This window comes from Zophobas morio, unplaced genomic scaffold (assembly GCF_036711695.1).
Source record: "Zophobas morio isolate AGI-343-1 ecotype UQ-CSIRO unplaced genomic scaffold, CSIRO_AGI_Zmor_V1 ptg000653l, whole genome shotgun sequence".
Classification (NCBI taxonomy): domain Eukaryota; kingdom Metazoa; phylum Arthropoda; class Insecta; order Coleoptera; family Tenebrionidae; genus Zophobas; species Zophobas morio.
This window is the reverse complement of record NW_026972756.1, coordinates 81448-95583: the sequence shown is the minus strand read 5'-3', so window position 1 is coordinate 95583 and position 14136 is coordinate 81448. Positions and strand designations below refer to the sequence as shown.

General features: G+C 31.4%; 2 long non-coding RNA genes across 2 annotated transcripts; one reads left to right on the top strand and one right to left on the bottom strand.

Annotated features, from left to right (window-relative positions):
* Positions 1-4695: 4695 nt before the first annotated feature.
* Positions 4696-5389, top strand: LOC135121634 (uncharacterized). Its single transcript, XR_010279065.1, has 2 exons — positions 4696-4736; positions 4792-5389. It is a non-coding gene; the product is annotated as an uncharacterized LOC135121634 (long non-coding RNA).
* Positions 5390-12126: 6737 nt separating this feature from the next.
* On the bottom strand, positions 12127-12820 carry LOC135121633 (uncharacterized). Its single transcript, XR_010279064.1, has 2 exons — positions 12780-12820; positions 12127-12724 (listed from the first exon to the last, which is right to left on the bottom strand). It is a non-coding gene; the product is annotated as an uncharacterized LOC135121633 (long non-coding RNA).
* Positions 12821-14136: the final 1316 nt, after the last annotated feature.

Below are 14136 nucleotides of genomic sequence, written 5' to 3'. Positions count from 1 at the left end.
TTTTATTGAATTTGAACTATATTTCAACGTTTTTTGATGGTTCTGAGCCACCAGTAGTTATATAGTGGGGGTTCTAGACCAGGTCAAATGAGGTCAAACTGGTCCAGCTCCCCCATTACTTTTCATCGAGCGGTCATTGACCTTTCATTTGTTGTCGAGCTTGTCGGTGCACGTGGCTGACCTTGCCAGCTGGTCCAGCTCCCCCATTACTTTTCATCGGGCGATCATTGGCCTAGTCGTTGCTCGACCTTGGTCGTTTATTGCCCTCGTTCATCTCGAGATCTATCCCCTCTTTTCGTTTAGGTCGGGGAGGGATCTCGGACGCAATCTCGCATCCCCACTTCCGTTTTATACTTGTATAAAAGTCGATGGATTCGTCTGTAGGAATTAATTAGTTTTTTGAATTCAATTATTTAACACTTAGAAATGTCATCTTTCATTTCAACCTTGAATAAAGAGTCTCACTTGCAAGCTTTTGTGAGTGCGAAAACTTTAGAACAAAATAAAAAATTCTTAACAAAAAATTTTAGTAAACTCTCTACAAAGTACGGTGACAAGATATTTGTGGAACTTGAAGAGTCTAGAACGATACTTCCACAGAGATTTACCGAAAAATTCACCGACTCAGTGATCAGCGATCTGAACCAGAAGATCGTGAACGGCTTGAAATTGTACTTGGTAAATAGAGGTCCGATCGGTCGAACCATCAATATCGAATTTATCGAAGAATGAAGAAGGCATTGGTTCATGTGGAAAACAAATCAAGTGCAGTTAGACTGCTTCGTCGTAGATTAGAATTACATTTAAAACGAATTAGTTATTTAAAAGAAGCAATTAAAATGTATGAAATAAGAACTAAATTGAATAATCTTAAGCTGTAATAGAAATTATAATAAATATTATTTAATTCGTTGGATGTATTATTTTCCCCAGTCTCATTTAAAAAATATTTGATTGCAAACTGTCATGAATAACAGACGTGTTTGTTTCGACAAAGTTCCGGTTATTTTCTTAATAAATGATAAAGAATTAATACTTGGTTATACGATGTTAAAAGATTTCAAATGAATGTGGAACGTTTCGAATTGCAAATAAAGCCCTTAATCGAAAAAATGATGGAGAAGAAGGGAAAATTTAGAGAAACAATCGAAAAATTGGATTCAGAATTGATAATTATTCAGCAAAGAAAATCAGTTAAATAACTGTGCACATTGCGGTTAAACCACTGCGTCGTAAATTAGATTTAAATTTAAAATTTATTAGTTTCTTAAAATGTATAAAATACGAACTAGTTTGTATAGTCTTAAGCTGTAATTGAAATTATAATAAATATTGTTTATTTCGTTTGGTGTATTATTTTCCCCAGTCTCATATAAAATTATTTAATTGCGAATAACAGCAACGAATAAAAGCCGTGTTTGCTCCGACAAAACTCCTGTTATTTTCTTAATAAATAAATGTTCATCAGCAACTTTCTGCCGATTTAAGCTTATTTGTCCGTAATTATTAGAATAAAATCTCAAATGTCAGAAGGCGAGTGTGTTGTTAAAAATTAAAAAAATTGTTACTTACGACATTGAAAACAGGCAATAAAATTATCCGTTCTCCCTCGAAAACATTCATATACACACACGCACACTTCACAGAAGCCACAATTTAGTTCAACAAAACCACCTTTTTCCCAAATCTTTTCACAGTAAAATTCATAAACCGTAACATGCCGCCCGTCATTATTACAACAAAGAATTAAATAACGCGATGCTGTTTCAGCAAATTCTTACGGAACTGGACGCTTTTATCTAAATAGACAGGGACGTATTCGGAAATATTACAAAAAAAAGAATAATCGCTTGAGGAATAAAAATTGTTTATTTCGTTTGGTGTATTATTTTACGGTTAGTTTTTGATGGTTTTTTGGTGCCTTTTGATATTTTTTTTTTGGTGTCTTTTGATGTTTTTTTTTTTGTTGGTTTTTTATGGCTTTTTGGTGTATTTTGATGGTTTTTGTTGGTTTTCGATGGTTTTTTGGTGTCTTTTGATGGTTTTTTGTTGGTTTTTGATGGTTTTTTGGTGTCTTTTGATGTTTTTTTGTTGGTGTTTTATGGCTTTTTTGTTCAGCATCGCGAGACGTGTTTGTTTCGGTTATTTTGTTAATAAATGATAAAAAAAGCCGAAATCATACTTGGTTATACGATGTTAAGAGATTTCAAATGAACGTTTCGAAATACAAATAAAGCCCTTAATCGAAAAAATGATGGAGAAGATGCGAAAAGTTTGAGAAGCAATCGAGAAATTAGATTCAGAGAAAATCAACTGTTTCGAAATATGCATAGGGATATTGCGGTTAAACTACTGCGTAGTAAAAAAATATGTGTGTAGTCAACTTTTTTTTTTTACTTGATTCTATTTCATTTTATTTTTTTACTTGATTCTATTTCATCATTTCCGTTCTCAAGAATTGATGACTTGTAAGGATAAGTTTGCTTAGATTAAAAATTTTGCTGCGTAGACGGGTACAACATTTCATCATTTCCGTTTAATTTTGTTTAGGTCAACAATTTTCCGCCATATTTAATTGAAATCCAGTTCTTTTTATAAACAATATAAAAATATGTGTGTAATCAAATATTTTTTTTATTTAATTTTATTTCTTGCAAATCATCATTTCCGTTCTAAGGAAATGATGACTTGCGAGAATAATTTTGCTTAGATTAGCAATTTCATACATTAGGAGATAGGCCCAATTCTGAATCAAACCCGTTAAAATTTAAAGGTTGAAAAAAAAAAATAAACAGGCAATCAGATTTACGGATTTAACTCGTTACTATGGAAATTTGCAATTTAACACCCTTTAAATTTAACAACTATGATTCAGAATTGCCCCTTATTCCGATTTATATTTAAAAACGACAAAAAGACATCAAAACTCATCAAAAAACCATTAAAAACCTTTATTATGCTTTTTGATGGCTTTTGATGTTTTTTTGATGCTTTTTGAAGTTTTTTTGTTTTGGTCAAAAAACCATCAAAAAAACGTTTTTTGTGTGTTTTCACATAAAATTCAACATATTCCTAAATACGCCTCTGGCTAGCGTTGATCAGCTAAAAACACGTACCAACAAGAAGTGTTTGTCAAGAAAGCATGAATAATTTCATGTTAAGCAGAGCCGTGTATTTTAGGTGAATAAAATAGATCGATTTTAATGAAACACACGTCGAAATGATGTGTGTTTCTGGATGCATCTAATTATTTACGTTTCTTTCTTTTGTGTGTTTTCACATAAAATTCAACATATTCCTAAATACGCCGTTTACAATTTTTACTGCGTAGGCAAGTACGGATTCACTGAAACATGATTTTTTAATAATAAAATTGTTTCGTAGATAGGGGTGGGATAACTGCAACACGTTTCATAATTTCCCTTTAATTTTGTTTAGATCAACAATTTTTCGCCATATTTAATTGAAATTATAAGGAAATGATGACTTGTAAGGATAATTTTGCTTAAATTAACAATTTTTGCTGCGTAGACAGGTACAACGTTTCATCATTTCCGTTTAATTTTGTGAAGGTCAACAATTTTCCGCCATATTTAATTGAAATCAAATTCTTTTTATAAACAATATAAAAATATGTGTGTGATCAACTATTTTTTTATTTGATTCTATTTCTTGCAAGTCAATATTTCCGTTCTAAGGAAATGATGACTTGCAAGGATAATTTTGCTTAGATCAGCAATTTCATACCTTAGGAGAATATTCCGATTTATATTTAAAAACGGAAAAAACACATCAAAACTCATCAAGAAAACCATTAAAAACCTTTTTTTATGCTTTTTGATGGCTTTTGGTGTTTTTTTTTATGCTTTGTGATGGTTTTTTGTTTTAATCAAAAAACCCGAAAAAAAAAAAATTTTTTTTGTGTTTTCACATAAAATTCAACATATTCCTAAATACGCCTCTGGCTAGCGTTGATCAGCTAAAACACGTACCAACAAGTGTTCGTCAAGAAAGTATGAATAATTTCATGTTAACCAGAGCCGTGCATTTTAGGTGAATAAAATTAAATTTCTCGAATAACAAACGGTCGATTTTAATGAAACATACGTCGAAATGATCTGTATCTCTGGATGCATCTAATTATTTACGTTTCTTTTTTTGTGTGTTTTCACATAAAATTCAACATATACCTAAATACGCCTCTGGCTAGCGAACGCGATGCTGTTTCAGCAAATTCTTACGGAATTGGACGCTTTTATCTCATTAGTCAGGGACGTATTTGGAAAAAGAAGAATTATCGCTTGAGGGTGTCAAAGGGCAGGAAGTTTACAATTTTTGCTACGTAGACAAGTACGGGTTCACTGAAACATGATTTCTTAAGAATAAAATTACTTCATAGATAACTGAAACACGTTTCATCATTTCCGTTTAGTTTTGTTTAAGTCAACAATTTTCCGCCATATTTAATTGAAATCCAATTCCTTTTATAAACAATATAAAAATATGTGTGTAATCAACTATTTAAATAAATTCAAGTCAGCGAAGAATGAAACATGAGGAAAGCAACTGAATCATCAACTTTAGAGTTCTCAAGAAAACCTACACTATAATAAAAATGGGGGGAAAAAGTAGGGGTGGGGATTAATATAGTGTATAAATTAAAGATCACACACAAGAACAGATTAATAAGTATCCTGCAAGTATATAACATAATAATTAATTAACGACAGAAATGTGTAAGCTTATATATACTTTTTGTAGTATTTAAAGTTCTAAAAAATTTTGTTTCAGTAGAAAAATTTGTTATCTGCCCCTATGTTGCCAGCCACAGACTTTTATAGAATAGGCTGAGAAAGCATATTTTCAAATGTCACCGGGATACCTGGGAAAGGGAGCGGAAACTCTTGGAGACTGCACTTCCCAAACCATCTACACCACACCCACCACCATCAAAGTGGTTCAGCAAACCAACGCCAACACCACCGCAAGTGGAAAACTGGGACAACGAGACCTATGTCCCAAAGTTAGATAGGTCCCTGTTTTTTTAGACGGAACAGCCTTAAACGCCTACCATGCGACATTTAACAAATATATAAGTAAACAATAATTTCAGCGATCTGCACCAGAAAATCGTGAACGGTTTGAAGTTGTACTTGGTAAATAGAGGTCCGATCGGTCAAACCATCAATATCGAATGTATCGAAGAATGAAGAAGGCATTGGTTCATGTGGAAAACAAATCAAGTGCAGTTAGACTGCTTCGTCGTAGATTAGAATTACATTTAAAACGAATTAGTTCTTTAAAAGAAGCAACTGAAATGTATGAAATAAGGACTAAATTGAATAATCTAAAGCTGTAACAGAAATTGTAATAAATATAATTTAATTCGTTCGGTGTATTATTTTCCCCAGTCTGATGTAAAAAATATTTGATTGCAAACCGTCATGAATAAAAGACGTGTTTGTTTCGACAAAGTTCAGGTTATTTTCTTAATAAATGATAAAGAAAGCCGAATTAATACTTGGTTATACGATGTTAAAAGATTTCAAATGAATGTGGAACGTTTCGAATTGCAAATAAAGCCCTTAATCGAAAAAATGATGGAGAAGAAGGGAAAATTTAGAAAAATAATCGACAAATTGGATTCAGAATTAAAAATTATTCAGCAAAGAAAATCAGTTAAATAACTGTGCATATTGCGGTTAAACCAGATTTAAATTTAAAACTTATTAGTTTCTTAAAAGGTATAAAGTACGAACTTGTTTGTATAACCTTAAGCTGTAATTGAAATTATGATAAATATTATTTATTTCGTTTGGTGTATTATTTTCCCCAGTCTCATATAAAATTATTTAATTGCGAATAACCGCAACGAATGAAAGCCGTGTTTGTTCCGACAAAATTCCAGATATTGTCTTCATAAATAAATGTTCATCAGCAACTTTCTGCCGATTTAAGCTTCTTTGCACTCGAAATCTCGTACGTTACAATCAATTCAACGTAAAAATAATTATGCAAAACACGTCCGTGATTATTAGAATAAAAGATCAAATGTCGGAAGGCGAGTATGTTGTTTGAAATTAAAAAAAAATTACTTACGGCATTGACAACAGGCAATAAAATTATCCGTTCTCCCTCGAAAACATGCATATACACGCACACACATCACAGAAGCCACCATTTAGTGCAACAAAACCACCTTTTTTTCTCAAATAATTACGAATCTTTCCACGGTAAAATTCCGAAACACGCCGCCCGTCATTGTTACAACAAAGAAATAAATAACGCGATGCCGTTTCAGCAAATTCTTACGAAAATGGACGCTGTTATCTCATTGACAGGGACGTATTCGGAAATATTACAAAAAAAAGAATAATCGCTTGAGGAATAAAAATCGTTTATTTTGTTTAGTGTATTATTTTACGGTTGGTTTTTGATGGTTTTTGTTGGTTTTTGATGGTTTTTTGGTGTCTTTTGATGGTTTTTTCTGTTGGTTTTTTATGACTTTTTGATGTCTTTTGATGGTTTTTTATTGGTGTTTGATAGTTTTTTGGTGTCTTTTGATAGTTTTTTTGTTGGTTTTTGATGGTTTTTTGGTGTCTGTTGATGTTTTTTTTATATAATAATATATATTTAATATATATATTAAAATATGTGTGTAATCAATTATTTTTTTTTTATTTGATTCTATTTCTTGCAAGTCATCATTTCCGTTATAAGGAAATGATGACTTGTAAGGATAAATTTTGTTTAGATTAACAATTTTTGCTGCGTAGACAGGTATACCAAATTCATTCGAGATATACCCACATAAAACTTTATGAAGAATATTGCGATTTATATTTAAAATCTGCAAAGACATCAAAACTCATTAAAAAACCATTAAAAACTTTTTTTATGCTTTTTGATGGCTTTTGATGTTTTTTTTATGCTTTTTGATGGTTTTTTGTTTTGATCAAAAAACCATCAAAAAACGTTTTTTGTGTTTTCACATAAAATTCAACATATACCTAAATACGCCTCTGACTAGCGAACGCGATGCTGTTTCAGCAAATTCTTAGGGAATTGGACGCTTTTATCTCATTAGTCAGGGACGTATTTGAAAAAAGAAGAATTATCGCTTGAGGGTGTCAAAGGGCAGGAAGTTTACAATTTTTGCTGCGTAGACAAGTACGGGTTCACTGAAACATGATTTCTTAAGAATAAAATAGTTTCGTAGACAGGGGTGGGATAACTGAAACACGTTTCATCATTTCCTTTTAATTTTGTTTAGGTCAACAATTTTCCTCCATATTTAATTGTGTAGAACGGAAATGATGACTTGCAAGAATAATTTTGCTTAGATTAGCAATTTGAAACATTTGGAGGAAATTCCGATTTATATTTAAAAGCTGCAAATGGACATCACAATTCTCCAAAAAACCATTAGAAAGTTTTATTATGCTTTTTGATGGCTTTTCATGTTTTTTGGATGCTTTTTGATGGTTTTTTGTTTTGGTCAATAAACCATCAAACATTTTTTTTTTTGTGTGTTTTCACATAAAATTGAACATATTCTTAAATACGCCTCTGGCTAGCATTGATCAGGTAAAAAAACATACCAACAAGTGTTCGCCAAAAAAAAAAAAAAAAGCATGAGTAATTTCATGTTAATCAGGGCCGTGCATTTTAGTTGAATGAAATTAAATATCCCGAATAACAATAGATCAATTTTAATGAAACATACTTGGAAATAATCTGTACCTCTGGACGCATCTAATTAATTACGTTTCTTTTTTTTTTTGTGTGTTTTCACATAAAATTCAACATATTCCTAAATACGCCGTTTACAATTTTTGCTGCGTCGACAAGTACGGATTCACTGAAATATGATTTCCTAAGAATAAAATTGTTTCGTATACAGGGGCGGGATAACTGAAACACGTTTCATCATTTCCGTTTAATTTTGTTTAGGTCAACAATTTTCCTCCATATTTAATTGAAATCCAATTCTTTTTATAAACAATATAAAAATATATGTGTAATCAACTATTTTTTATCTGATTCTGTTTCTTGCAAGTCATAATTTCCGTTCTAAGGAAATGATGACTTGTACCCAAACACGTCTCGCCATGCTGAACGAGAACAGCTTTTTGTTGAATTTTGTATGAAAACACACAAAATAAGAAACATCAAAAATCTTTAAAAACCAACAAAAAACCATCAAAAGACACCAAAAACTCATAAAAAACCAACAGAAAAAACCATCAAAAGACACCAAAAAAAGCCATCAAAAACCAACAAACATTTCCGTTCTAAGGAAATGATGACTTGCAAGAATAATTTTGCTTAGATTAGCAATTTGGTACATTTGGAGAAAATTCCGATTTATATTTAAAAGCTGCAAATGGACATCACAACTCACCAAAAAAACCATTAGAAAGTTTTATTATGCTTTTTGATGGCTTTCCATGTTTTTTGGATGCTTTTTGATGGTTTTTTGTTTTGGTCAATAAACCATCAAACATTTTTTTTTGTGTGTTTTCACATAAAATTGAACATATTCTTAAATACGCCTCTGGCTATCATTGATCAGGTAAAAAAACGTACCAACAAGTGTTCGCCTAAAAAAGCATGAGTAATTTCATGTTAATCAGGGCCGTGCATTTTAGGTGAATGAAATTAAAAATCCCGAATAACAATAGATCAATTTTAATGAAACATACTTGGAAATAATCTGTATCTCTGGACGCATCTAATTAATTACGTTTCTTTTTTTTTTGTGTGTTTTCACATAAAATTCAACATATTCCTAAATACGCCGTTTACAATTTTTGCTGCGTCGACAAGTACGGATTCACTGAAATATGATTTCCTAAGAAGAAAATTGTTTCGTATACAGGGGCGGGATACCTGAAACACGTTTCATCATTTCCGTTTAATTTTGTTTAGGTCAACAATTTTCCGCCATATTTAATTGAAATCCAATTCTTTTTATAAACAATATAAAAATATATGTGTAATCAACTATTTTTTATCTGATTCTGTTTCTTGCAAGTCATAATTTCCGTTCTAAGGAAATGATGATTTGTACCCAAACACGTCTCGCGATGTTGAACGAGAACAGCTTTTTGTTGAATTTTATATGAAAACACACAAAATAAGAAACATCAAAAAAAAAACTTCAAAAACCAACAAAAAACCATCAAAAAACACCAAAAAACTATCAAACACCAACAAAAAACAATCAAAAGGCACCAAAAAGTCATAAAAAATCAACAGAAAAAACCATCAAAAGACACCAAAAAACCAACAAAAAACCATCAAAGGACACCAAAAAACCATCAAAAACCAACCGTAAAATAATACACTACACGAAGTAAACAATTTTTATTCCTCAAGCGATTATTTTTTTAATGGTTTTTTATAGAGCTGTATTCGGGTTGAGTTGAAAGTTTTACCTGATTTCGGTAATGTTATAGGTATAATATCAGAAAATATAATAATCGTCCAGAAAGTTCTCCCGCTGTAGAAAATCTCATTAGACAACAATCAGAACTCTTATCTTCTGAAAAATGGCAGAATTGTGTTCGGCATGTTATAAAACTTGAATCAACATTTGTAAATACACGGCCTAACGAAATTATAATTTCAATAAGTAGCGGCTCATCTGAGTCTGAAAGTGACTTATAATAATCTTATAAATATTATTTAACTAATACAATTTGTCTTTTATTTCACCTTATTTTTTTAACAGATTACGGCCCTGAAAAATTCTGTCGGAACGTGCCGATATCTGGTTGCATAGGGTGTTAAAAGCAATAAATTACTGTTGCCATTTTGCAGGGGTTTCACTCATTATCTGTCGTAAAGTTTTATGTGGGTATTTCTTGAATGAAATTTGTATACCTGTCTACGCAGCAAAAACTGTTAATCCAAGCAAAATTATCCTTACAAGTCATCATTTCCTTATAACGGAATTGATGACTTGCAAGAAATAGAATCAAATAAAAAAAATAGTTGATTACACATATTTTAATATTGTTTATAAAAAGAATTGGATTTCAATTAAATATGGCGGAAAATTGTTGACCTAAACAAAATTAAACGGAAATCATGAAACGTGTTTCAGTTATCCCGCCTCCATCTACAAAACAATTTTATCCTTAAGAAATCAAGAAACGGAAATAATTAGATGCATCCAGAGACACAGATCATTTCGAAGTATCTTTCATTAAAATCGATCTATTGTTAATCGAGATATTTAATTTTATTCACTTAAAATGCAGGGCTCTGCTTAACATGAAATTATTCATGCTTTCTTGACAAACACTTCTTGTTGGTACGTGTTTTTCGCTGATCAACGCTAGCCAGAGGCGTATTTAAACATATCATTGAGAATTGCATACCAATTATTTGTGAATTCAATATTCATGTTGTCGTAGGGATACGGTATCATTAAGGTACAATTTTACATCTCTCAGATTACAATGAATATATTGACTGTAGTTTCACTTTTCATCATTTCCGTTTAATTTTGATTAGGTCAACAATTTTCCGCCATATTGAATTGAAATCCAATTCTTTTTATAAACAATATAAAAATATGTGTGTAATCAACTATTATTTCTATCTGATTCTGTTTCTTGCAACTCATAATTTCCGTTCTAAGGAAATGATGACTTGTACCCAAACAAACACGTCTCGTGATGCTGAACGAGAACAGCTTTTTGTTGAATTTTATATGAAAACACACAAAATAATAAACATCAAAAAAACTTCAAAAACCAACAAAAAACCATCAAAAGGCACGAAAAAACCATCAAAAACCAACAATAAACCATCAAAAGACACGAAAAAACCAACAAAAACCAACAAAAAAATCATCAAAAGACAGCAAAAAGCCATAAAAAACCAACAAAAAAAACATCAACAGACACCAAAAAACCATCAAAAACCAACAAAAAAACTATCAAAAGACACCAAAAAACTATCAAACACCAATAAAAAACCATCAAAAGACATCAAAAAGTCATAAAAAACCAACAGAAAAAACCATCAAAAGACACCAAAAAACCATCAAAAACCAACAAAAACCATCAAAAACCAACCGTAAAATAATACACTAAACAAAATAAACGATTTTTATTCCTCAAGCGATTATTCTTTTTTTTGTAATATTTCCGAATACGTCCCTGTCAATGAGATAACAGCGTCCATTTTCGTAAGAATTTGCTGAAACGGCATCGCGTTATTTATTTCTTTGTTGTAACAATGACGGGCGGCGTGTTTCGGAATTTTACCGTGGAAAGATTCGTAATTATTTGAGAAAAAAAGGTGGTTTTGTTGCACTAAATGGTGGCTTCTGTGATGTGTGTGCGTGTATATGCATGTTTTCGAGGGAGAACGGATAATTTTATTGCCTGTTGTCAATGCCGTAAGTAATTTTTTTTTAATTTCAAACAACATACTCGCCTTCCGACATTTGATCTTTTATTCTAATAATCACGGACGTGTTTTGCATAATTATTTTTACGTTGAATTGATTGTAACGTACGAGATTTCGAGTGCAAAGAAGCTTAAATCGGCAGAAAGTTGCTGATGAACATTTATTTATGAAGACAATATCTGGAATTTTGTCGGAACAAACACGGCTTTTATTCGTTGCGGTTATTCGCAATTAAATAATTTTATATGAGACTGGGGAAAATAATACACCAAACGAAATAAATAATATTTATCATAATTTCAATTACAGCTTAAGGTTATACAAACAAGTTCGTACTTTATACCTTTTAAGAAACTAATAAGTTTTAAATTTAAATCTGGTTTAACCGCAATATGCACAGTTATTTAACTGATTTTCTTTGCTGAATAATTTTTAATTCTGAATCCAATTTGTCGATTATTTTTCTAAATTTTCCCTTCTTCTCCATCATTTTTTCGATTAAGGGCTTTATTTGCAATTCGAAACGTTCCACATTCATTTGAAATCTTTTAACATCGTATAACCAAGTATTAATTCGGCTTTCTTTATCATTTATTAAGAAAATAACCTGAACTTTGTCGAAACAAACACGTCTTTTATTCATGACGGTTTGCAATCAAATATTTTTTACATCAGACTGGGGAAAATAATACACCGAACGAATTAAATTATATTTATTACAATTTCTGTTACAGCTTTAGATTATTCAATTTAGTCCTTATTTCATACATTTCAGTTGCTTCTTTTAAAGAACTAATTCGTTTTAAATGTAATTCTAATCTACGACGAAGCAGTCTAACTGCACTTGATTTGTTTTCCACATGAACCAATGCCTTCTTCATTCTTCGATACATTCGATATTGATGGTTTGACCGATCGGACCTCTATTTACCAAGTACAACTTCAAACCGTTCACGATTTTCTGGTGCAGATCGCTGAAATTATTGTTTACTTATATATTTGTTAAATGTCGCATGGTAGGCGTTTAAGGCTGTTCCGTCTAAAAAAACAGGGACCTATCTAACTTTGGGACATAGGTCTCGTTGTCCCAGTTTTCCACTTGCGGTGGTGTTGGCGTTGGTTTGCTGAACCACTTTGATGGTGGTGGGTGTGGTGTAGATGGTTTGGGAAGTGCAGTCTCCAAGAGTTTCCGCTCCCTTTCCCAGGTATCCCGGTGACATTTGAAAATATGCTTTCTCAGCCTATTCTATAAAAGTCTGTGGCTGGCAACATAGGGGCAGATAACAAATTTTTCTACTGAAACAAAATTTTTTAGAACTTTAAATACTACAAAAAGTATATATAAGCTTACACATTTCTGTCGTTAATTAATTATTATGTTATATACTTGCAGGATACTTATTAATCTGTTCTTGTGTGTGATCTTTAATTTATACACTATATTAATCCCCACCCCTACTTTTTCCCCCCATTTTTATTATAGTGTAGGTTTTCTTGAGAACTCTAAAGTTGATGATTCAGTTGCTTTCCTCATGTTTCATTCTTCGCTGACTTGAATTTATTTAAATAGTTGATTACACACATATTTTTATATTGTTTATAAAAGGAATTGGATTTCAATTAAATATGGCGGAAAATTGTTGACTTAAACAAAACTAAACGGAAATGATGAAACGTGTTTCAGTTATCTATGAAGTAATTTTATTCTTAAGAAATCATGTTTCAGTGAACCCGTACTTGTCTACGTAGCAAAAATTGTAAACTTCCTGCCCTTTGACACCCTCAAGCGATAATTCTTCTTTTTCCAAATACGTCCCTGACTAATGAGATAAAAGCGTCCAATTCCGTAAGAATTTGCTGAAACAGCATCGCGTTCGCTAGCCAGAGGCGTATTTAGGTATATGTTGAATTTTATGTGAAAACACACAAAAAAAGAAACGTAAATAATTAGATGCATCCAGAGATACAGATCATTTCGACGTATGTTTCATTAAAATCGACCGTTTGTTATTCGAGAAATTTAATTTTATTCACCTAAAATGCACGGCTCTGGTTAACATGAAATTATTCATACTTTCTTGACGAACACTTGTTGGTACGTGTTTTAGCTGATCAACGCTAGCCAGAGGCGTATTTAGGAATATGTTGAATTTTATGTGAAAACACAAAAAAAATTTTTTTTTTTCGGGTTTTTTGATTAAAACAAAAAACCATCACAAAGCATAAAAAAAAAACACCAAAAGCCATCAAAAAGCATAAAAAAAGGTTTTTAATGGTTTTCTTGATGAGTTTTGATGTGTTTTTTCCGTTTTTAAATATAAATCGGAATATTCTCCTAAGGTATGAAATTGCTGATCTAAGCAAAATTATCCTTGCAAGTCATCATTTCCTTAGAACGGAAATATTGACTTGCAAGAAATAGAATCAAATAAAAAAATAGTTGATCACACACATATTTTTATATTGTTTATAAAAAGAATTTGATTTCAATTAAATATGGCGGAAAATTGTTGACCTTCACAAAATTAAACGGAAATGATGAAACGTTGTACCTGTCTACGCAGCAAAAATTGTTAATTTAAGCAAAATTATCCTTACAAGTCATCATTTCCTTATAATTTCAATTAAATATGGCGAAAAATTGTTGATCTAAACAAAATTAAAGGGAAATTATGAAACGTGTTGCAGTTATCCCACCCCTATCTATG